The sequence below is a fragment of the Tyto alba genome, unplaced genomic scaffold (assembly GCF_018691265.1).
Source record: "Tyto alba isolate M040663 unplaced genomic scaffold, T.alba_DEE_v4.0 Super-Scaffold_38, whole genome shotgun sequence".
In the NCBI taxonomy this organism is placed as follows: domain Eukaryota; kingdom Metazoa; phylum Chordata; class Aves; order Strigiformes; family Tytonidae; genus Tyto; species Tyto alba.
The window spans coordinates 4,172,701-4,198,890 of NW_024881313.1; the positions used below are offsets into that span (position 1 = coordinate 4,172,701).

General features: G+C 43.7%; 1 protein-coding gene across 1 annotated transcript in view; it reads right to left on the reverse strand.

Annotated features, from left to right (window-relative positions):
* CREB5 (cAMP responsive element binding protein 5) overlaps positions 1-22,343 on the reverse strand; it is a 264,530-nt gene extending 242,187 nt beyond the window's left edge. Inside the window, exon 1 of the mRNA XM_032991717.2 lies at positions 22,199-22,343. The gene's annotated coding sequence lies outside the window, so the exon portion shown is untranslated. The remainder of the gene's footprint in view (positions 1-22,198) is intronic.
* Positions 22,344-26,190: the final 3,847 nt, after the last annotated feature.

Below are 26,190 nucleotides of genomic sequence, written 5' to 3' on the forward strand. Positions count from 1 at the left end.
TCAAACAAAATGATACCATAGAAAAAAAATTCAACCCGATGCCATGAGACACTAAGAAGTAATAGATGTTTGCATTAGAGAACTGAGAATGAGGCCATCTACTTCAAGTTTAGAGAGACAAAAATCATTGTTTACGGCAAGAGCATTTGTAGAACGATCAATAGAAGGAAACAAATTTAACCCAAGGTAAATATCTGCAAACAACACAGACAGCTGAATTAGACGGGGAAAGGATCAAAACAATGATAAGTTCTAGTGAACATTAAGTACACAGAGACACATTTGAAGAATTTAGAGGGCAGAACAAAGGCAGATTGAGATTGCTGGCACCCTGATCCTATGCACAGGATCTGGAAAGCATCAGGGAAGGCTGAAAGAAAAAAAAATGCACAGAATATGGACAACTGTGGGAAACAGAACTGCTTTATATACTAATGCTGCAGTAATCCCAGACAGGGGGGTAAGTGAATAGTTCATGTAGTTGTACAGGCAGTGACTGAGGATGGGAAAATTCCCTATAAGAGGAGAATATATGACATGTAACTTAAGGAAAGACTCTGTGTACAAATACTATACAAGAAAACCATCAGCTGTATCTGCAACTGTGCCACTGGATCAAACAGCTAGCTGGATTCCAGCTGCGTTGTGGATCCAGCTGCAACACGATCACTGCAGTTGTGATGAGCAGCAGCATTAGACGGGAGAAATGTGACCTGGTGCTGGTGATGCACGATGCTGCCGATAAGAACATCATGAAGCAAAAGATGCTATCATTTGGCATTTATAGTAGATGACTCACAGGAGTACCACCCACTGCTAGGCAATGGGGCAGAGCAAGACACTGATTTGGATGCAGTACAACACCACAACTCCTTCATCTAATACCCTGAGGATGAATTGTCACTGTGGGTCACGCAGCGCTCTGGATGAACACATAGGTTAAGTTTCAAAGACAAGAACACCTAGAAAACAAGGTAGAGACAAGCAAAACCAACATAAAACGCAGAGTTTTTTGTGCTTTAAGAGAGCTGATGAATCCAGCCACCCTGCAAAAAGGCACTGTGCTTGTAGAAACTAGTAAAGACTAGATCAGCTGCCTTAGCAAAAAAGAGGGGAAAAGAAAAAAAAAAAAAAGAGGGTGCACATCAATTCAAAAATGCTGAGAAAAAAGGCACAGCAAAGAGGTCAAAACCCATTAGCACCAGCTGAGGCTATACTACCAAGATATATCCAGGGCATCTTTGCTTATGGTGATAAAAGTAGGTCTGGCACATTGCCACATCTATTGGCTATCAAATTTAATCACCAAGGGCACCAGCCTTGCCTACTGTAAATTGGACCAGACATGAGAAGAGACTCATGTCTTACTTTTGCTCTCATTGTAGGAGATGATGTTAAGGAAGAGGCATTTCAGGACTATAAGAACTGGTTTCAGTTATTCCTAAACACAAGTGGAGTAGGAGGCTGAAAACTGGTAAGCTGAAATGGAAAAGCAATACGACTTCCTGCTTTGGACATGGGGACTCAGTGCTAAATCCTAAGAAATCCAAAACCTCCAAGAAACACCCAGACGCAAGTGGGTAGAGTGTTTGACCATCGTTCCAGATTTGATATGCATCAGCAATGTGATGCTCACACCCAGCAAATAGCCAGCAATGCACAGGGGGTGGGGTGGTGGGGAGCCTGGAAGCCAAAGCCCAGATAGTGAAAACAGGCAAAGGCGGCTGCGAGGTGCCAGCTCTAAGGCACTATAAGCATGAGGAGCAGTCAGAGCAAAAGCAGGGAAGCCCAAGAACAAAGCCAGCCACCCACAGACTTCTGTTAGCAATGCCTAGCAGACACAATTTTAAAAAAAAAAAAAAAAAAAAAAAGAGTATGTCAAATTGAGAAGGATCTAGTGCTTATGACAGACTAAAGCAATCCCAGCAGCTCACTTCCAAGCCCGGATAGGCGTGTGGTCATAAGTGAGCAACCACCCAGCCTCCCCCAGATAAAGAAAAAAAAAAAACCCCAAACCCATTTGTGAGATCACCCAAGTGACTACAACTCATGCATACAGTTTATGTGCACCTGGATTTAAGGATAGCCAAAGCTGCAGTACTCCTATAAACAGTTATCTCACTAAAAGTAGCTTCTCTTAGCAACACGGTGTCCACTCATGTTAATACCCAGAATACTGTACATGAAACACCCACGTGCTCTGTAGTGGCCACCGCCCCTTCACAGCAGAAGTCTCTTTTCTGTTCCCCAGTAGTATGTTCTGTATAGAAGGGGAGAGGTATAAACCAAAAGGTTTTCTCTCACCGTTGTCCTTGTAGTCAAATGCGTTACCATCACAGACCTACTAGCAACTGGGAAATCAAGGACAAATACTGCAATCCTTACTCTCCTGTATGTACTGTACTCTTACATACTTTTGTATGTAAACAAATCTCCTTCCTACAGTAGAGTGACTATCTGTACTTATTTTTGTGCACTGCTAAAATATGAAGTTTCTTACATGTGTTTTTAAGGGTCCTACACTAAACTCAGAGGTATCACTGCACAGTGCCTGTGCTGCTGGTGTACATGGTAGCACATGCCGTGACAAGAAAACTATGCAAAGCAACTAAATATTCACCAACAAAAGGACTCACTACAATTGCATAAAGTTTTTCATAGACAGAAATCTGGCCTACAGCAGCAGTACAAAGGTCCGAAGCAAATACCTTTCACTGACTGAGCACTTACAGCTCCAGCTGGCCACAGCGAGAGCCGTGTGTGCCCAAAACAGGACCTTCAATTTTCAACCACGTGCCTGGCTTCACTTCGAAGTCTAGCATTCGGAGTTAACACAGTTCCATGTATACTAAGTCAATAACATTACCAAAAGTACATACATGCGTACACGTAGTCTGCTAGAATGTCAGATACACGTTTCATGTTCAAACTGGGCAGAGTAATAAAATATGCAGAATTACTTCACCAAAAAAATAAAACTCCCCTTGTCTCACTAGGAAAAATTTTCAATCATTTTCAGCGTGGGCCAGCTGTTAGGATTGTAATTAGACTAAAATGTAGATGTTACATGCCTCAGAACAGCAGTTATGCAGATGCCAGCACTGCATTCGTAGGCTGACTCCAGCAAGCCCTCTTTGCAGGGAGTCGGGACCGCACCTCGCCAGAGGTCCTTCGGAGAAAGGCTTCCAACACCGAGCAAGTGGGTGGTGGATTTACAAACTACGATCTCTCGACATGAATGAATAACGTGACTTCACACTGGTGAAGAATATGACCGACCAACCTCCCTCTTCTCCGGAGCTGAACGCTGCAAGCAGACTGGAATAACTGCAGCAGGTAATTACGTGTTATTATTGTTGCATTAGAGTGAGGAGCTATTCAGTAAATTAGTACGCGATATTAACTAAACCTATTCATTTGAAGAACACAAGAATCACCCTCAAAGCAGCAATTAACAAATTATTGCTAAACAGGTGTCACTTAAAGAGTAAGTCAGGCTATCATTTTTCTATCATTCACTGGTAAAACGTTGACTTCTTTCATACAGTAAACACAATTCAAGCAGATGGTGTGTTCTCAAAAGGCACGAGACCTACACTTAAATAAATCAGTGTTGTTGGATGTGAAGCCTTACACTGACAGTCAGCAGAATTTGTGGAGCATCTCCTTAAGATTTAGGAATGATTTACTACTACGCTGAGAGAACAAGCCCAAGATCTAAATCTTGCTGATTAAACTCCATGCGCTCCTGGGAAAAAAAAAAAAAAAACAGAGCTCTTGTTTGTCTACACAAAATAATCAGTGACACCTATGATGCTCTGTTTTTTTAAAGACTAGGGTACTATCACAAAAAATACTGCACCCCTGTTAATGTATGCAGTGTTTTTAATGCCCCATGGCAGAAACACATTAATTCATTGCCTTTTAATCTTGATCTTGCAAACACTCGGCTCCCTGCATAGCTCCGCTGCTCTTCAGAGAGATTTATGTACGTCTGACTTTGAGTCCCTTGAGTTATGGCACACTTGCATATATGAAACAAACCGACAGATGAAAGATTTTGCTTGAGACCAAACACTGCGGCAGAAAGTACAGACGGAATGGAGGTAAAATTTACGCAGGAGAAAAATGCTCCGAGTTGTTAAATTAACTCAACAGCTCCCTTTGCAAGCCACATTCCACTGGGTTTGGCGGTGGTTTTTTGGGTTTGCTTTTTTTTTTTTTTAAATCTTTCGCATCGCAGGCGTTGATCAATTTTTGCGCGGGTGCGTGCGCAGTACGCACCTCAGGCTCTCGCAGGCGTCGCGGGGGAGCCCATTCCCACAAGCTCCCCGGCCCCGGGAGGGAGGGAGGGAAACACCCCCGTCCTGCGCGGCGAGACCCGCGGGCCGGGCCGGGCCGGGCCGAGCCGAGCCGAGCCGAGCCGGGCCGAGCCGAGCCGCGGAGCCCCGCCCCTCCGCCCTCGGCCCCGCCCCCGGCCCCGGCCCCGCCCCGGCGTCAGGCGCGGGCTGGCAGCAGCCCCTGGCGGCGGGCGCGCGCAGGCAGCGGGGCCGGGCCGGGCCGGGCCGCCTCGCCTCGGGGTTCCCCCCGCGTCCAGCACCCCCCGCCGGCCCTCAGCCGGCCCTCAGGGCCCGGCGGCGCCACGCCAACCGTAGCTGAGCATCTTGGCGTCCGGGGAAGGGGCGGGGGGGGGAAGTTACACAGCGTTAAGTACTGGGAGAAGCACGCTCGGCCTGGCGAGGAGCGGTGTGTTGCCTCGAAGGGCTGCGTGTGATTTCCTTCATGCTGACTGCTTGGAGAAGAACACGGGAAGTTCCGCTACGTTTTCAAACTTCCATCTAAAGAAACTTGCAAAAGGTAACCCAAAAAACTATGTTTAGTGCTGGAAGATGTGCACAGCATGGAAAGCCCACATAGCAAAGACAATAAGCTGGGACTTTGCTGGATAGACTGCAACAAATTACAATACATACTACTTTTTTTTTTTTTTTTTTTTTTGTTACACACATAACTGAGAAGAAAAGCCCTCACATAGAGGAAGAGAAGATGCACTCATACTGGCTTGAGGCAGCCCACTAGAACTTGCTGGAAAGTAAACCCAATGCCTAACACCAGCATACTCACTCGCTGTCTTAATTTGCTGGTAAAAGAGTTGCTGAGTGAAGATCATTTTCCAACTGATGTGATTAGTATAAACAATTTTAACCTTCATTACCCACTACGTTTAGTTTTTCATGAGAGTATTTTTCCAAGCCTTTGGAAATACAGAAATGACAAGCATCTTAGAGCGGAGTCCCAGCATAACAGCAGAAACAGCAGCAATCTGATTTAATACTGTAGCAATTTACTGCAAGAATTTTTATCCAGCTGGCACAGGAGAATCACCTAACCTGAATAATTCATTCCATACGAAATCACAATCACTACACAACCACGTGAAGAGAACGTTAACAAAATTAAAAGTGTTTAATCATCTTGAGAGTAAATTTGTTCTAATAGGCAAAAAGTCAAAGTATAAACAACAGCATTATATTGTAAATAGTGTAATGATGTTTACAGCCAGAAAAGAACTTGTCTCTTGAAACAAAACATCTTCACTGACTTACTGATTGATCTGAACTTGCATTTTCCCTTTACTTTGAAACGAAAGCCAATGTTGTTTTGGAGTGTTCTTTCAATGATAAGAAAACCTACCTTATCTCACGGCAAATGAACTTTATCTTGGAGATGTGGGCGGGGCCAACATCACTGACTGGGAATAGCACTTCTCCATTCACCTGGGGCTGTTTCCTCCAAATTTCTTTTCGGCAGCCTTAAGAGAGCATGAGAGGCCACCAGAAGACACTGCTCTAGGAGCACAGAGCTGCTCTCCTTGTGAGCATGGCCTGCCAGAAAGGAAAATCCCATCTTCCAGTCTAGGTCCAGCTCACAGGGAACATTCACCCACCTACCACAACTCTCACCACCGTTGAATACCTCCAGAAACCTGCAAACACCCCTTCTGCTCTGGTAAGCTGGTGTTTCCTGTTAGAAACACGGTAGCACACCATGTTTAGGCAGAGTTTTGATGACCTTGAATTTGGGGGAATTCCCTGATGTACGTGCCAGAGCTCACACTCAGGGCAGGAGCCCATTCAGACCGCTTGCTGAGAACATTACAGGAAAAGGCAGGGCAAGAGATTTGCCTTCCCTTCATCCTGCAGGTACCAGAGGACAGATGTATCCTCCCCAGCAGGAGTCAAATGAGTGGCAAGAGCTAACACAGCCCAAACTCTTGATGAAGAGCCTCAGGTCCCAGCAGGTCCCAGGTTTCTGCTTCAGCTGATGCAAACGGAGCACATGGTCAACCACCACTTGAAAAAAACATACCCATGATGAAAAGCAAGCTCACAGCTAGGCCAAGCAGACCTCTCGTCTTCAAATTTGAAGCAAAACTTACAATGAAAGCAAAGATTTTGGACAGAAAGTCCTGTGGCTGGTTTTTTTTTTTTTTGGTCTTGTCATAGGTACTTGCAGAGGGGAGGCAATGAGCTGTGAGTTTCTCAACTGCCAACAGATTTGTAGCTGTAATTTCATCTGCAGAAAGCTGATGGTCGCATAGGTACCTTACAGAAAATCTAAAATGCGTTTAAATTAAACTGAATTCTCCCAACCAGGCTACGCACAACAAAAATTAACAGTCAAGGCAATTAATCTTCTCAGTCACCTCACCCACAAGGATTCGCTGGACCTTCTCCTTTTTTAACTCCTCTAAACTTCTTTGACCTTTACCTACCACTCCAAGTACTCATTCTCTCTGTACTTACAGCTTCACAGTCTTCCACATTTAATAAGGGGTTTGGTAGGTCAGCAGAGAGACTTTCCAGCCACCAGAACAGGGGCTGGATGCAAAGCTGGGTGCCACGTAGAACCTGGCTAAGGGAACTGCCAAGCAGGGGCTTGGTTTTAAGTGATAAGCTTGCCCATCGTGCAGAGGCTTCTGTCTCATCTGAGGCAAACTGTAAAATCCATGCAAAACCAGCATTAATGCAACGAGAATGGGACACATCTGTTTCCAGCACTGATAACTGAAAATCTTGAGTAAAAGGAAGCACGAAAGCAGACGTGAAGAGAGAGAAAGAGATAGCATCACCCTTTTTTTCTCCCACACTGCAGGATCTGCATCATTTTTTTTTTTTTGCAGGTGTACATGGAATTCCCCTTCAAGTCAGTGCAAAATTTTACACTGATGAGCAGTAGGGCTTTTGTGGCTGGTTTGGGGGAAAAAAATAAAACAAACAAACAAAGAAGCACATACACAAGCTTCTGACAGAATGTAAATCAGATGTTATTCATCAACTGTGAGTTATCGTATCATAGTCAAAACAGGGTAGAGAGAAGAAATTAATTCCTTTCTATTCTGGTAGCAACTTACTTTGGTGGGTGGAATTTAAAATGCACAAATCCTAGTACTGGGATTGTTGTACTAAAATTGTATTAAGACTTAAGTTTACTGTAAAAGGTCAACGTTTTCTAGCAGGGATGGATTCCACCTGTGGAGGCTGACTTCATGGCTTTTTTCAGAGCCTCCACAAAGCCCCAAAGGCTTGAGAAAGAAGCAGATTTCACCTCTCTGTTGGATAGTCCGACCCTGGCTCTACCCCATCTCCTGCCTCTGAAGAAGCTTCCACTAGACAGTCTTCCTCTTCTTCACTTCAAAAACAGACCAGAAAACTGGCTCCCAGCTCTTCCACCTCTCTATTAGTAAGGATTTGTTTATCCCTCCTCTTCTCTTTCATGTTGATGCATCCAGTCACCTTACAACCTCCTGCTCTCATTCTCTAGGATTCAGCGTCATAGAAACATCCTGCAAACACTTGCTCATCTGAGCAAGGACAGAGCCCTTACTTTGCCCACAGCATACAGCTTTTCATTTTAACACTTAAGCTGAAAGCCAGTTCACTTGGTAATTTACTAAACGTCCAACTACTAAGAGTTTGAACCGAAAGGGGAGATGCAACTAAAAAATAAAATTAAAATCAAAAACACCCCTCCTCAAAAAAAAAAAAAAAAAATCAAAAAAAGGATTCATCTGCATGCAGAAAAATAAAGAATGAGTTTGGCGAAAAGGAATATATCAAGACACTCCTACATGTAAATTCTTAGTGAATTAATTATTGGGAGGTTGCTGACATGGGAAACAAACAGAACATCGGGAATCATAACATGCCAAGGAAACCTCTTGCAGAAAGTTGTTTTGCCATAACTCAACCTCTATGTGATCATACTGAAAAAAAAGCATTACTTCTCTTCATTTTTCATTTTCTTGTTTGAAGCAAATATAAGTAATACACACTTCGCATTTACACCCTGATCCCCCTATATACCCTTAGATATCCTCAAGACACTTATGCCTAATTTCTGTGAAGGGCTCAGCCCCAGCTGCCCATGCCACACACATACAGTAGTCATTTGGCAGTTGGTTCCCATTAGGTAAATCAAATTTAAATTCTATCCCAAGACAGAGCGCTTCAGTTGCTGGCTGCATGTGATTAATTGAGAAGACCCTGGACAGAATGTGAAAGCTATATTAGCAACAGGTTAGCCCAGCTTTCGGTGTTTGGGGATGAGAGGAAAAATCCTTCTGATTAACTGTTAAGCCTCAGGTAGTGGGGTTTTTACCCCTGTACTATAGCTGTTTGCATCTGACAGGTATACCAGCAGTTTTTGTAGGTTCTACATGTACAAAAATAATGAAGAAGCAAGCTGTGTAACTGATAGAACCAGACAAAAAAAAAAAATCGTCCTTCATTGGCAAAACCCCAAACTGAAGTATTTCAAAGCTCTCTTGAAATATTTTTTATTCATTTTTAGAGAATGCATGCAGATAAATCAAATAGACTTTTTGGTTTTTTAATTGCAGTTTAGATACCTCTGGGATCTGTCTATACACTGCTGTACAATTTCTCAGCTTTTTCATTAATTTGGGAGAAAACATGCTTTGTCTAATTTCTGAGATCTTGTATGTCAACCAAAAGGATCCTGTAGTTACTCTTTTGACAAAGTGAGATTTTGCAATCTGTTTTTTGAAGTCAGAAGTTCATAGTGTTTGCATCTTGGTTAAAGAAACAGACAACAGCAACTGTCGTTTAGAAGATCCTGAACTCTGACAGGAGGGGTAACCAAATTACCAATTCATTTCTTGCAGCAGCAGAACTCACTAGCATTGGTCGTGAAGCTCAGTTAAATGAATCGTACAAAAACTAACAGCCTGAAATCCTGTTACCCTTGAAGCTGACAGCAGAATTCTCACAGATTCCAGTGGGTACATCGGTAGGCTGCAACCTTGACAGCGAAACAACCTGGAGCTTTGTAATGCACACGTAGTAACCACTTTCCCAAGGACGTATGTTATCTACATATGATCATATCCAGCCATAAATGTAATTTTCTTTGCACTGTAGAGGAAGTGTCTAAACTGATTCGCAGACGGTGCTGCCAGAAGAGATGGACAAGCCACCAAGAGACCCTACAGCAGTCTTCTAATAATGCCTGCCTTTTACAGAGCCTGACCTCTTTTCACCTTGTTAAAAGCAGTAAGTAGTAAGTAATAGATCTTGTCAAAGGTTACTCAGTAGAATAACCTCTGGAGATATTAGATAGAGGTGTCCAGAGAAATACCACAAAAAGGTGCTGACAAGGAAACCAAGGGGATTATGATTAGGAAGTGTGAATAAGCTAAGGTTTCAAACATACTCTGATTTTGGTTAGAAATGCTGAAGTACAGAAAGGAAATGTTCTACATACCATCAAGCCACCAAAAAACACACTTGAAAAGACAAGTTAAAGAGCCATCAGATGGAGATTAAATACTCCACATGATTTAAGAAAAGCTGCAAGAAATGCAATTCCACACTTAACTAGAATAAGCAAGAATTTCTCCCTCCCCAAAACCCAGTATGTCTCATGATAAAAATTGAGAAACTAATTTCTCCAAGGCAAATAAAAAAATCTCTACCTATAAAACACTGATTGTTCCTTCAGCTCCCTTTTAATGCATCCTTGGATATTCAAATTAATCTAACCTTTTATCAGAACTTCCATAAGAAAATTCCCAATAGTAGGTTTCCATTTAAGGCATCCACATTTCTCCTAAAGAAGACATACATTTTAGAAGGCCCTAAAAACCTAAGCCAGTAAGATAACCAAGCCTATTTCTCCATTTACTCCAATTTCTGAATTTTAAAATTATGCAATGATTTAATTGAAAAAAAAAAAAAAAACAAAAAAAAAAAAACCAAGATATTTCTGACAGTGTTCTTAGAGGAGAGCCTCTACTAAATTTATTCTCAGTGAAGTAGCTGTACAAAGACTTGGTTCCTTTCAGCCAATTTTTTCTGATCCCATCGGTTGATTAAGCCCTCCAGGGAAGGCAGTCGTCTTCTCTGTTCCAGTCAGATCACACCAAGTCTTAAGAAACATTCAAGAGATCTGGCCAACAAAAGGCCTCTACCCAGCCATCTGAAGTTCTCAACCAACACAGCTTTGCAGGCGCTTGCCCCTGTCTTACATGCACAGCGTTATACTGTACAGACAAAGAAAGGTACACAAGCCCCCTAAACTGGGAGCAGACATATAAAGACAGATAAACATAAAAATGTTTGCATCGACCTGAAGGACTTTATTCAGCATCAAAAAAAAAAAAAAAAAAAAAAGATTAATCTCTGACAGATTTAGTGTCTTGTGTCTCCCTTAATATAAGTCAGCTTTCAAAGGAGATATATCTCATTTTGAAAAAATGTTGAAATCAAGTATTTTGACTTTTTCACATATTTTCCTCTCCTTTCATTTTGGCTGCAGCTAGTATCAAAATTCAATCTGTAACTGTGAACACTTTCAGGCCTCCATGTTTTCCAGTGAATTTCTTCATGTGAAAGTCTTAGGTGAATGTTTTCCTCCAAAGAAGTCACCAGCATGTCTGTGCAGGACAGATGAACTCCCCTGCAAAGCTGCTGCTCGCAGGATGCCCACCTTACCCCTGGCAACTGTTACTTGATTTAACCCAGGATCGGATAGGGCTGCAGAGAAACCCTGTGGCTCAACTGTCTTCTCTGCACAACGGCAAGGAAATCCCCTCTGTGCTAAATATGGGGCTTGTCAAGAGACAAGAGGCTCTCTCAGGACCTTGCCACTTTAGAGGCCATCTCACATTCACCATACTTGAGAGCACAGAGAGCTCTAAGCAGAGCTGGTGCCTAGATGGAGAAATAACCAGCATTTTAATGTGGGCACCGAAAGGATGATGCTCTTCTAGCATGTATTTTGAAGACGGCTTCTAGGAAGGCACTGAGTATATGAGGAAAATGCTATCCATTGAATTATAAAAGGCTGGAAAAGTACCCCTACTTGCATTTTCATTTAACTCTTTCACAGGCAACCTTAATCAAAGATCTGTTATTCCCATAGCACCGAGTACTTGCTTTTACCTTTTTCTCCCCCAGCAATATGCTACAGAGTTTACTGCTGTACATTTACTTACGTACACAAGAGTCTGTCCGTACAAACCAGTTGCCCAAATGCAGCCTCGGTTTTGCTCTTAAAATTCTGCAGTATCAGGCTACAAACAATCGATGTTTTACAAAATGTATTTTCCATGTGTTACCTGCCCATTTTGGGTGCTACACAGCACTAAAGCCTCTGTAAATGTAGACATGGGCATTTCCACGTCCAGTATTTTCTAAGCACTGGAGCCAAGTAAGAGATTTGCTTGAAATCTTTCTTGGGCTTTCTGAAGGCACCTGAACCCCGGGGGCTGGCAATTTTATTAGTGGGGAAAGGCGTAAGTGGCTTCCACTGCCACATTTGCACCCGCCGCGCAGTGCGTGCGCCCACACCATGCAACATGGCCCCGCGGCTCAGCAGCACTCCCAGTGCCACATCTTCTCAACCTGTTTAAAGAAGGGTGTTTCCTCAAAAGAAGAGCTGCGAGGAGCTCATCATACACAGCATGCCAAGCCAACACTTCGCTGTAAAGCAGCCTCACTACATTTAAGCGATCTGAAACCAACATAGCAAATTCAAATTCAAAAAAAAAAAAAAAAAAAAAAAATCTATTTCCATGACCAGCTTGATAAGACAGTCATCATCATATCTCTTATTGTCCACATTATGAATTAATTCAGCATTAATTACAATGCTCAAAATATTTCTCCTAAACTTATTCTGCCCCTAAAAACTTTCAGTCTGCTAAAAAGCATTTGGCTGACAGTGCACTGACTAAAAACTCTGAAATGAAAACTGGAAGACTGACAGCCTAGAAATAGGCTGCCTTAGTATTTTGGAATACCAGCTTTTTGGCAAGAAAAATTGTATAGAATCATCACGAGAGAGAAAATACAAGACGTAGCATCCTAACTGCTACAGAGGGAGCAATGTTTTACAAAGTGTTTCCTTGTGTGTTCTGCAAACTCCACTCAATTTAGACAATCCAGTAAGAGGTTCAAGTATAAGGCCACAGTATAGCAGTAAAATAAACTATCTGGAACCCCTACATTTTAGGGTATTATTAAGTTGATTGACTCATCTGGGATTCATTGACTTGAACTGTTTATGTTAAAAACAATCCACTGTAATTTTTCACCAAGGAACAACAACAAAAAAAAAAGAGGTGGGGAGCATGCACATTGTTTGATAGCTTATTTTTCACAGCACCTTTAAGTACACATAGTTAGTCCCAAAGCTTTTTAATTTAACACTAGAGAATACAAAGTCATTCTTGATAACATTAAGGACCACTTTCAACAGAATAAAATAGGAAGCTGTCTCCTTATTTTGTGCAATGTAACAGAGGCCAAATATGTTTTTCTCCAAAGCAGGAATTTTGTATCATTAAGGTATGTGCAGAATATCAGCTCTTATTGTCACTCTTCATGTTGAAGGACTCCTTGAAGGCTACAGAATTAGAGCACGTACTTTTTTAGCTCTCTATTGAAGAGATGGAGGGTATCTTGATCTTTAACAAAGAGAGCTTTTCTCCCAAGAACTTGCTAGGAGTTTGAATTAATGAGGAATTAAGTTTCATCTCAGCAGTTTTACTAAACTTTGGAGAAAAAGGACACAATGCCACCACTTCCCGAGTGCCCTCAATGCCCATTGACTTCAATGGGGATTGAGCCGGGTTCTCGTTTTAGTTGACACAGCACCTTGCAGAATTAGATGCAATCCCCTTCCCCTCCTCCTAAGAATGTATTTTTCCCACTAGCCTCCTGATTTTCATTTTACTTGACCAGAGATGAAATTAACGTGGATGTTTTGGTGCTGACAACCTCCCTGTCAAATTATATAGTGACTTCTCATGCTAAAACTTGTTTGTTTTCACACCACCATCACTGATGATCTCAGCACAGCAGCGCTCTGAGAATAATGGTTTAGTCAAACGCAAAGCCAGCAGAAGGAACATAAAACAATGTGTGCTTATATAGGGCCTACATAAATAGTGCTTTTTTAAAATGTTTGGCAATGAAATAATAGTTGTGGGTTTGTTTCATTTTTTTTTTTTTTTTTATAAATTAACCTCTGGATTGTTAAGGCTCTGGAGAACCTTTCTACACCACAGTGGTTATAAGGCCTAAAATTTTTTGTCACAGCCTCCCACAAAAGACTATCTGCAGAAGTTGCCCATTGTGTGCCATTAATAAACAACCGTGGGCCATACCCTCACTCCACTGACTTTCAGAGAAGTCAGTGGATTTATACCAATTCCAAAAGTTACAGAGCTGACCCCACATATCCTGGGTCAAATGAAGAAAATTGGAAACGAATGTACATGATTAGAGCTGGGGGAGGTGGGGGTTGTACACTGGACGCTGTCTATTTATCACTCTTCACGATGCTTTTCTTATTCAAAATTCCCTGTTGATGGTTGTCTGAAAAAAAAAAAAAAATGCAGAGTAGCTCAGGCAGTGCTGAGATTTTTCTCTTCTGAAAGACTCTGCTGAGATTTTTCACTTCTGAAAGACTCTGCTCGCACTCGCAGGTCAGCCTGGGAACTGTGCAAGATGCTCGAGCGGCCTGGGCCTTGCTTTCCAGTGCTGCAAACAAATATTTCCATTTGTTAAAACTGCAGGGCTACACTGCCTTCCCACTTCTTTTCCCCTCCACCTCTTTTTTCTTTTTTTAATGAAAAAAAGCCCCCACAAAACTCCACAAGTAAAACATAACTGAAGTTTAAGGTGTTACTCCCAATTCACAACAGCATCGTTAAGAGTGAAAAACGCACATCATATTTAGGACCAGAATTATATCCTGCCATGTTTAACTGAAAATCCTGGTGGGCTTTTTGTCTATGTCATGCAAGCCTGAGGCCAGAGTGGTGACTGTCACAGCCAAAGAGACACAGACAGATAGATGATGGAGAGTGCAGACTGCGCACCCACACATAAAGCGCGTGAGAGGAAGGAGAGTGCACGGAAGGAATATTAATTGAGCACAAAATAAGTATTCTCAATATCCCCCTGCCCCCTTAAAAAGTAGTCACGAGATGAGGACAGCTACAAGCATGTTCATCTTAGGGAAACAGCCGTCCTTAATGTGACATGTCAGGCTATTACTTTAATAATGGGATTTGCACAGCGCACGACTGATAGGCTACGTTCAGAACAGACCCCGTGAATCTAATTTTCTTCTCAATGAGTGTTATTGCAGTCGGTAACTCCACAGATTTCAATAGAGTTGCTCCAGATTTGTATCAGGGTGAGTGGAGAATTAGGCTCTACTCTGATATTTTTTTTAAATCCACTGGAATGTAATTCTCCTCATAAAACCTGTGGCTCTTTTGATCCTTTCTACTTTCATAGCAAGTTATTTAGAGAAACTTGTCTTTTAAAGATTCACATTAAAATAGTTAATTTACTGCTTTCTCTCACTTTTTGCGATAAAACAGCAATTACTCGAATTTAACCTGTTTTCATGCTTGAGTCCATGCACTGCTTTATTAACACTGAAGAAAGAGAGCAGCACAGGAACAGCAGAAAGTGGTTTAGTTTTTACATCATTCATTTTTCCCCCATTGTCTTTTTTAAATACTTTTCCATTGCACAGCCAATAAAAGAAACTTACACTGACCTTATTTAATAACAGGTATAAGATAACCTTTAAGTGCTATACGGATACAGTTAAGGATATGGAAGTGAGGAAAGAAGGCAGATTCCTTAACTTGTTTTTAACTACAGAATCTCTTGTTTTCCCTCATTTTGTGCACTCTCTGGCAAATGATGGAAGTCTCTGCAGATGTTGATCCTCATCTCTTAAACCTAAAAAAAAAAGTGCAGATGCCCTCCTGCCTCTCACTGCCCATCAGCAGCAAAAGGGGCTTTTTTTTTTTTTTTTTTAGGTCACAAAAAAGGAAGTCAATGTAGTGGCTGAAATTCTCACAAGCCCTTAACAAAGATTTCTTCTTCCTAAAATATTCACTCAGTAATGAAGTGAAATAGTAGGCAGTAAAAAATATTCCTGAACAAAGTAATTGATTATCTTTTCCTACACCATTGCGCAGCTTTTAGTTTCTTCAGGCTGTATTTTACTACCACTCCAAGAAGTTTCCTGTAGGTGAGGTATTGGCGTGCCCACATTTCTAATACAGAACAGGCCTCGTTTCTGGACAAGCACAAGGCTCTTGCTCATCACACACTCCGGTCACCTTCAGTGTTCCTGCTGGGCCCCTAAAAATATTTAGTGACAAACTCATTCACTGACCTGACCCGAACCAAAAGCAGGCCCAGATTTAACCAATCGGCTAAAATTAATTCAGAGTAGTAACTAAGGAGGTATGATTTACTATTCACAATTTGAAGCTCCTCAGCTAGGAACTGACTATTGCCACTGCCTATAAGTTTTTTAAAAAACTAAGTGAGAAATATATTTGGACTGGGAATAATAGTAAACTAGTTTGCACATGACTGAGTTACTGGCAGCTGGTTTGCAGCATCAATGCACAACCGAGTGACCTACTAATATATTTCTCTGTATTGAATTTAGGCAGTGTGTTCAAGGACAATCAGTTTAAGTTCAGCACATCCCTGGACAGAAAACTTCAAAACACACACACACACATACTGCCATTGGGACCAAGCACTTCAGCTGCATTGGAATGTTCGCTGTGTGGTGGCATCCAAAGACAAGGTCCTCAGGAAGGAAAGAAATTGAGGTAAGAGCAAAGAAAGCTTTTTGAGAAAACACTGCAAAGGACAGAAAGGCAACAGAAACTATTTTCAGAGTCTATGAGGGATAGATAGAAAGCTGAGGGTGAGATCAAATCATGCCTGGTTCCTGGGCTAACAGAGGTCTCGGTACCCTAGTAAGAGTAAGGAAAACATTCAGAGCTGAAGAAAAGCAGAATCTGCTCCTGATGCTGGCAAAGATAACGGAGGATTTGTAGTATTTTTCCCCAAATAAATTCAAATCCCATTCCTCCTGGCTTCTTCTAAAGACGTTGCCCTTTTTATCACCCACGGAGTGGAGCACTCTGGACACTCCACATGTTCAACTCACCTTACGTGGAAGGGTGTCACGGCAGTGACACGAGCTGTCTCAAGGGATGAGATTATTAAAACCTCACACCTAGGCAAACACTGCTGATGACAACGTTCTGAGGCATTTATCTTGAAATTGTGTGCAGAACTGACTTCTCGAACAAATTCTCAAAAAAATGTAAGACGGAAACAAGAACCAAAAGCAAAACATCTTTTAAGCTAAGGAAATTGTCATAAGCTTTCAATGTTTTACTTTGAAAATCCTAGAGCCTTCAGCAAGATCCTTGGAAAATCTCTTTGTGTTTATAAAATAGCATTTGATATCACCGTCTAGGAAACTACAAACCAGTGCAACCAACCCTTTCTAAACTCTTTGAGGGCAAATAACAGCTGCGTTTCCCATGTGATGGCTAGTAAAAAAAATGCTAACTCTCAGTATTTTTAATTACAGAGTAAAATAACACCTTAGTGAAAAATAGTGGACATACTATTATTTTAAAGTGTCAGGGTTGCCCCTTCAACCTGAGCCATAGTAAGAGCAAACGAGCGATGCACAAACCAACAGAACAGCTCCTTGGATGTTACAAGACAGAACAGCTTATCTGCTTCAACAAGTCTTTTCACTGCATCACCGAAACAATTATTTTATGTATGTTATGTTTTGCTTGTTATGTACACCTGAGACAATTTAAATAATTTATTTCTTTATATGCATAACAAAAAAAAATATTTACATAACAGCACTTTGTTTTTACATAACAAGTCTACAAAAGCTGATTTCTATACTTAGTGCTGTAACACGGCTAATGTTCAAGTACAGCGTGATAAGATATTGTCTGAGATCATTGTTTTGCCTGTGTCAGAGACTAGTACACCTTAAAAACTGTAAATTAGCATAGTAATATCAGTTTTGGTAAGAGGAAAAAGTGTTTTAATAGTTCTTATTCCAAACTTTTGCTTTAAATTCATGATCAACTTTGATCGTTTCTCAAGGCAGAAAAATGCAAATAGTTTTTTAGGGCTAGAGCCCAAAAAGTCATAGAGCGTTATAATTTGCAGGGCAGAATACAACATTTACCTAGAAATCAGGGGGTTTGTCTGGGGTTAAATTGCATGCAGCATGGAGAGAGGGAGAGAACAAATCAACAGAAATTGTTTTGAGATACTGCAGAGTGGCAACAACCTACCAAGCTGTCTGATCAGCCCTGGCATTAGTACTTATGACTGACAGAATCTCAAAGCATTTTACAAATTTCCACTATGATTCCTATGTATTCATTGCAATCAGAGTTTACATACAAAGGCTTAAGCCAAATAAGCGATCTGTCTTAATTTTGTATGTGTACCTATTCATTTGGTTAGTATAAGATAACCAAAATCAAATCAAAGCAAAAGAATCACCTGGACCTATGAAGCAGAACTTAAAGACCTGTTGCTTTATACATGTATCTGTATTTCCAGCAACTGCGTCTACTGAGCAGAGTTTTCCTGTAACGAGTTACAAGAAAAATCAGGATTTGCAGGCCTTGAGAAAAATTACCATTTTGTTCCAACAATAAGTTATATAGTCCTTAATAAAAATATAATTAAAAAAAAGTTTTAAGTAGAAAGAGTTTTGCTCTTCTTTTATTGCAAAATCCTGTCCAGAAATAATTTTCTCCTAATAAAGGGTTTATAGGAAAGATGGTCACTGGAATTAAAATCAAGCTTGAAAGGCAGATAATAATACATAAACATAGGTATAATTCCTCAAAGCAACGGGTTTACAGAAAATTCAGAAAGTTAACTAACGGCAGAAACTAGAGACACAGCATGACAAAGATGAGAGGAAAAGCCTTTGATTAAATAAATTGTTTTAAAAGCAACAACAACCTTGCAAGAGCTCTTCTAATATTTAAGATCCTCGTGCCTTGACTGGGGGCAGAGAGGCAGGTTTTTAAAGCGGGACACAAGCAGACACGTTCATAACCAAGTTTCAAATCATTCTGCAAGACTTACTGAGCTCACAGGGATTCTGCCCACACGAAGCTGAAAGATTTAGTACGTAAAAGCTGCCTTCTGAAGGGACTGTGAGACTGCCTCGCTCTTATCAACTCCAGAGTGAACTCTAGCTCTCACTGAAACAATCTTTTACAGAAGACTCCTCTGCAGTGCACAGGATAAATGTAAGCGATCGCAGCTTATTTTAGATTCTCAAGGTGAGGAAGGGAACATCAAATTAAAAAAGCACCTATTACTCTTTATCTGTGAAAGCTGTTCTGCTAAATGGCAATATAAATAAAATGACATGTACAATCTCGCTTCTATCTTTTCTTTTAATCTATATACATGGTTTGCTTCCCTTTACATTCCCCGGGCTAAATCAGCAGAGGTGGAGTTTGATATATTGAAGCTGAATTATAAATGGGTATTTTGGAGGGGGTGGAGAAAGGGTTCTGTTTGTTCTAAATGTGTAAACTTCTAAAAGTATTTCAATCTTAGCTCCTGGAAGGGTGCCATCCAATATTCAAGAGTGGCAGACAGAGCTTATTGCCTTTTTTATACGCTATTACAAAACTTCTTGATTTTAATCATTAGCCTGACTACCCCAACAGTCTCCAATTAAAGATGTAACAATGGGAGACTACAGCAGTTTCTTTTTCATGCCATAAATTCATTCTTTATATTTCCTGTTTCACTCAAGTGTTTCATTTAAAGTTTTGAAACTTTGATGATCTCCACAGATGCAAACAAACCTAAATCCCACGTAAGCTAACGGGACAGCAGAAACATCCCCAAGTCTATGGACAGCAGTAGGTACCAATTCTTCACAATGCATGCATGAGAAAGAGGAATGGGAAATCCCTCGTTAGTTATCATAAAAACAGACTCCTTACCATTATCTGCAGAGTACAGTCAGGTCCAAGTTGTTTTGTTGAACCACCACACCAACTGTTCTTTCTTTTTAGTGACTTTTTAAAAAAAAAAAAAACCAAACCCACACCTCACTGCCAGTGATAGCTGGGGGAAAAGCCCCCGAGAGCTTTCAGGCTTCAGTAATTAAGGTAATCAGAACTGTACTTCATTAAAGCAGGATAAAACAGTTCAGACAAGAGTTACGTCCCAGGTTGTAGCTATTTGCCCCTCTCTCTCATTCTCTCCTTCTTTCTCTCACCGTTTCTTTCGGTAAATGAGACTAATTTTTCCAGTAGCCTTTAACTCACTAGATTAATTGACGTGGAAAATGTGACTACAGACTCGTAGCACTGTCTAGCCTCCAGCCCAGCACAGAATCAACTTTGTTGTAAGTGTTGAAGGACACCTAGCAAGCTGCTACTTGCTAAGTTCATAACCCAGGACTATATACTGGCGGTGAACAGGACTGCGCCATCTAGTTAGCTGCCAGCAGGCTCTGCTCTGCCTCTTGGGAGCATATACCTCGGGATGCAGGGCTCGAGCACTTGGGAATGTTCAGTTTCTTAAAGATTCAATTGTGGGTTGGGGGGTGGGGGTTTTTTTTTTTAGTTTGGGTTTTGGGTTTTTTTTTTTTTTTGTAAATAAAATATCACTACTGAGATAATCCACATCTAGTGGATATGGGAAAATTTAGGCTATAATAGCGCAGCGAACTTCTACATCTATCTTTGATTTACAAGATAAAAGCAACTTTTAAATTAAAGAGCCTTTCTGCTAATAGAGCTTATTATGCCAGAGACAGGAATGATTTTCCTAGAAAGTTGTCCCTGTGTGCATGCCTATTATCTTTGCTTTCCCCCTTCCACTAATGAGCATTTATCTAAAGAGCCTGTTAATCCTCTGATGTGTGCTTCTGGTCAGAGGTAACAGTTTGAATAAAACCACTAATCACTTATCACTAATCACTGATCATTAATCACACTTTTCCCTAGTGCTTTGCGACCTGTACAGCTCCCTTTAGGATTAAGGAGTCACAAATAAGGATTTTAGCCATTTTTTTTTTTTATAAAGAATTTCCAGCTTTTGATACAGACAACCTCATTCACCACATGAAAGTTACAAAATACCGAGCAGGGACTTTCAACACTGTACACTTTTCTGCTGAAAATAAACCATACACTTATGAAAGTGTACCTCCTCCAGCAAAATCCCCACAAATTACGCTACATTTCTGCATTCAGCTCTCACCTTCCACCTCTCGATTTTCTTTCAATCCGGTTTCTGGATTATTTCTGCATGTCAGTGTCTTACAAGAAAGTTTTCCTCCACCACTGTTACTTGACGCACTGCTGCTTGTCCAAATGGCCAGACAAGGAAAGCCTGGTGCAAGCCAGCGGGTCAGTATCTCTCTGAAAACTGCACAGTCTCAAGGAAAGCCCAAGCAAGATGCTTTGCAGTAATTATTATGCTTCCGTTCAAGCTTTAATTTCATCTAGCTAAGCACTGCTTCTTACAGCTAATATATGGCAATCTTCTAATCTTGCTGCATAAAACGCTCCTAATATCGTTCTGGATTAAAAACAAAACAAAACAAACCCCCCAAAAAACATACGGACATTGCATTTTCCTGTATTCCTACCCCCATCTTTGAACCACCTCTCTCTTTCCGACTGTAAAGCTTATATTAAGCCCTGGAGATGAAGGATCACTCACCATGCTTGGACATAAATAATAGAGGAGGCAGAGTTTAGCAAGTATTCCCCTTACACTTCTGAAGCTCTTATCGTCCTGAAAACTTCGCTGGGGAGAGAGAGACCCCTGTAAGAGAGGACAGTGGCGGGGGGCGCGGAGCTGGGCAGGGGGGGGCGATCAGCGGAGCCGCGGGGCTGCAGAGCGGGGACGGTGCCGGCGCTCCCCCCCCCCCCCCCCCCGCCCCGGACCCGGCGGCATCAGAAACGGAGCATCAGCCCCGCACCGGCCCGCAGCGTGACGTAAGGGCCGGGAGCAGCCCGGCACCCGGGGGGTCTCACGGGGGAAGGCGGCCGCGCACCGCCCCGCGCAGCGCTCCGCGGCCGCCGGCTCCCGGCTCGGCGGGGTGCCCAGGCGCCGCCGCGAAACTTGTCCAAAAGTTTAGGGGCGGCGGGGAGAGGAGGGGGCGGCGGGGCAGCGCGCCGCCGAGCTGTCACCGCCCGGGCACGCAGGGGGGAGCAGCCGGCCGGGGGGCGCGGGGAGCCCGCGGTTGCCTCCGCCGGGACCTGCCCGCCCGCGCAGCGGGGGGGCTGCCTGCGCCCCGCGGCGGCGCCCCCCCGTCCCACCCCACCCCATCCCCATCCCGGGAAGCGGCGCGCAGGACGCTTCCCAAACTCCCCGGGGTGCGAGCGGGGAGCCCGGCTGCCCCGCGACCGTGCGCCCCCCGCCGCCCTGCCCTGCCCTGCCCTGCCCTGCCCGACCCTCCGCGGGACGCGCGGGGGTCGCTCACGCCCCCTCTCCCCGCGCCGCCTCCGCGGGGCGCCGGCGGGATCCCCGCGCCCCGGGCAGCGGCAGGGACCGGCGCTCCCGCCTGCGGAGCGGCCGCGGTGGCGGAGAGAAGAGCCCCCCGCGGCCGCGGGCTGCCCCCCTCCTCAGCCGCTCACCCCGGCGCTGCTGCCCCGCGCCGAGCCGAGCCGAGCCGAGCCGAGCCGAGCCGAGCCGAGCCGAGCCGAGCCGAGCCGAGCCGAGCCGAGCGGCGGGGTGCGCTGCGCTGCGCGCCGCGCCGGGCGCCTGCCCGGGGCAGCCCCGTATTTTTAGGAACTTACCGCCCGGCGCGGCGCGGCGGGGACGGGACCGGCAGCGCGGCCGGAGGAACCACGTTGGACTGAGGGACGGTTACAATACGTTCTATTTAGAGAAGCATTACATCACCCTCCGTGACGTCACGTGGGATTCCTGAACTTCTAAATCATTGCGGTCCGTGCCGGGCGGGCGGGGGGGGGGTAAAGGGGTGGGGGGGGGGGGGCGGCCGGGCGCGCGCGGGGCGGGGGCGTGGTCTGCTTCGGCCACGCCCCCAGCGGCGGCGGCGGCGGGGGGGGGGGGCGGGGGGGGCGGGGGGCGGAGCGGGGGTGAGTCAGCCTGGAAACAATGTCCCGCCCCCCGCGCCGGGGCCGGCACCGCCCGGAGGGGGCTCGCCCGGGGGGCTGGGGCCCGGCAGCGGGCTCGCCCCGGGACCAGGGACCTGCAGCCCGGCAGCGGGCTCGCCCGGCGACCTGCAGCCCGGAGGGGGCTCCGGGATTCATTTAGCTGTGTGCCCGCCTGGGGATCGGGGTTGTGCGGAGGGGGCTGCCAGCCCCGGCTCCCCGCTCCCCCCCCCCCGGGCCAGCAGGTTGGGGGGGGGGGGGGGGGGGAGCCGGTGCTCCGGCCGCGCCGGAGGGGCTGCCCCCGCTGCCTCAACTGGGACTCGGCTCCTGCAGCCACAAACTCTTTCGGTTTCTTGTTTGTTTTGGTTTTGTTTTGTTTTCCCTAGAAAAATGGCTAATGAATAACGCGGTGTGCGGGAGGGGAGGGGAGGGAAACGTCCGTGCCGAGGCGCAGCCCTGCCTGCCCGGGGGTGCCCGCTCCACGCGTGCCCGCCTGCCCACGGCTCGGACACGCAGCCAGGGCTGCTGGGGTAGCACAGTACTAAAGCGTCTTAACTGATACCATGAGGTATTTCCCTGCTTTTTCAGCATGTAACATTCTGCATCGAGTTGACAGGGTGTCTGTGTCATTGGCTGGGAGGACGATCGCCGACAAGTTTATTACTCCACACATCTTCAGTGCCTCCCCTTCTGGATTTTCTTGTATTAAGAATAATTCCTCACTCTCAGCCTAATACTCCTCGGCGGTGCCTCTGGTACCTCACTATCCACACGGTAGTTATCCAGAAGGTATTCTTATCAAAGATACATGTGATAATTAACTGGATTTAGCTGCTGATTCATGCCAGCAGGTATGACTAAATTTCGATGCAGGGGTTTATCACCTAAGCCAGGGATGACCTGGGAGGAAACTTCAGTGCTTTGAGGAAGGATCTTAGAATCCACAGCGTATCACTCAGTTTGGTTTTTTCTCTGATACTCAAGTAACAGAGGGGAGGGTAATATAACAGGTACTGCCAAAAATCAGGAACTACTTTACAAATGGCAATAATACCAGTCTTTCGCAGGCTTATGTTAGGCTATCTAATAGTCCTCAGCTTTGAACAATTCACTGGCATTTTATGCAGGATTTAGGCAGATAGAAGCGGATCCTATCAATGACTGATGATAGGTTTTGAACTCACTTAACTACTTAGGGTAAGGCTCAATGATGCTGTCACTGTAAGCCTCCGTTTTGTCAGGTATTATCCTTGAAAACTGCATATCGAGTGCAAAGTGCCTTACCTCTACACGTCCTGAAATTGTAAACTACCGAGATGACTAAACTAATAACTGCTCTTACTTCTGTCACACAGGAAGGGTTTTAACATACAGAAACACTGCAGTTTTTTAAAGCCTTGACAAAAAATGTAAGTGTGGGAAGCAGCTTTGCGTCTCTCACTGAGATTTCACCATACAATTTATGTACTCACAGGTCTTATGGACATGCAGCTGGGACTGTGGCTGATCGAGGGGTTTTCCTGGGGTGGGCGCAGCCATTTTTCCTCCAGGTTTCTCAATGAGACCAAACTGGAATGGGCAAGAGAGAATTCAGATGCCAGTTAAGGATAACAGGGCCCAGATTCCCCAGGTACCTGTGTGGCAAATTTGACATAGATAGAAGCAAACAAAATGCTAAGTGAAGTATTAGCCGTAACGTAATTATTAGTTATTATTTATTATAAATATAATAATATATAATATATATTATATAATATGTTTTTATTTAACATAAAATTAACATTTTATGTTATCAATCTAGTGGTGATGCTTTCTTATGAAGGATATTGTAGACCCTATGTGACTTGCTCACAGAGTATAGTGAGTAAATAAGCAGATCCAGTTTGGGTTATTTAATTTAATAAATTTTGCCTGAAGTTCCTGACATGGATGTTGTGCGTGTCCTTCTGCCCCGTCCAGAGTTTTGTGCAGAAAGACATCCTAAAGGCAGGATGCACAGGACCGCCACATCAGTCAGATCAGTAATTTTACGCGCCACGTACCTATTTGGGCAGGTCTCTACCACTTGAAAAGACAGGCAGCTTGCAGCAGCGGTTTGTGTGTGTCTGCCACTGGGAGGGTGGTGACAAATGCTTTGATGGTGGTTACGCTGGTTTTTGCTGACAGCAGAGCAGAGAGAAGCTGGATTCCTGAAATGAGTCTCAGGTCCTGAGGGAAGACTCTAGACTCTTGAAATGAGCTGTAGTCCTGGGGGGGGAATGAGTACAGAATAGACTCAACGGTTCCTCTCAGGTTTAAATCTGCTGCAATACGTGTCACATATTGTTGCTTTCCCCCATGCCCAACCTCTGCCTCACTTGTAACCCTCAGGTCCTGTTGCTCTCATTCCTCTTCCAGCTCTTTCCTTCTCGCTTTCCACTCTCCTCTTGCCTGTTTCCAACCTTCTCTCCATCCTAAGGCAACCGCTCTGATCTCTGAATGGGGATGTGAAAAGGAGCACTGGGAGATGCAGCTTTGTTTCGTCCTGTGTTCACTTCAGTGCCTGGTTGTTGGGCACTTCACAGAGGAGAAACTGTGTTGATCCTTCCAGCCTGAGGACACCGAGCAGAGAAAGGCACCGAGAAAACATAATTGCCAAGTTCGTTCTTTCTTGATGCAAACTGTGGGATGATGATAGGACAAGAGGAACTCCCCCACCTGCAAAGTTGCTGCTTTCAAGCTGAGCTGATCTCTGCTTGTGTGTTGTCACTGAAGAACTCCTTAATATGAACTCCTATAAAGGTGGTTTAGATTAGCATATTCTACCCAGCAAATGAGGAATGTACACTGAGTCAGTTACCACAGCTCCGCTGACAAGCCGTAACTTGAGAACGTGCTCTATATGGGGGACAAATTTGGGCAAATCTGAGAGGCTAGCCAAAGACACCTCCTGTGACAGCGAGATGATCATTCTGCAGAACTTCAGGATTCTGTTCCAAAAGCACTATGTGTTCCCAGCAAAAAACCCCTTGTGAGATACGGATAGTATTAGGCAAGGAAACTTTTCTGGAATATTGTTTCTGGAATGATTGAATTTTGGAAGCAGCTTTCCAAAATACTCCTGCCTAGGGCAGGCACCTGGCATGGAAAACTCCATCCTGAATGGTTCAAAACTTGGCAATGTTTTTAAGTGATTGAAGAAACTTATAATGAAAAGTACTGAGCAATCAACTACAATGAAGCACTACCTGTTTTATCTGTAACGTTGTTTCATAACTAATTTAAGGCTAGAAAGCCAAATGCTGCTTTTCTGGTTTTATACTCAGGCTTTTATAAAGCTGCTTTCTTCTGACAGCAAAATCCCTATTTATATGTGTTATATCTTCTGATAAATGTTTTCCAGATAGGTGTTTGTCATTTTTATTCTTTAGGTATAAAACCCCAAAAGAAGAACATACTCTCTACAGCAGAAGCTTACTTGGTATGAAAACTACCAAGACTTTAGCAGTGAAATGAGAATGACATTTTGTTTGATTGATAGTAAATGACAGTACTGCTGTTTCAGCAAACACCTAAAATCTTTGTCATATCATTAAAATCATTGGGAAGTAAAGATATTAAAATAATTATAGGAGTTTTGTATGTCAAATATCAGTCTCAATAAGACACTATTGCTGTCACATAAAATTAATATT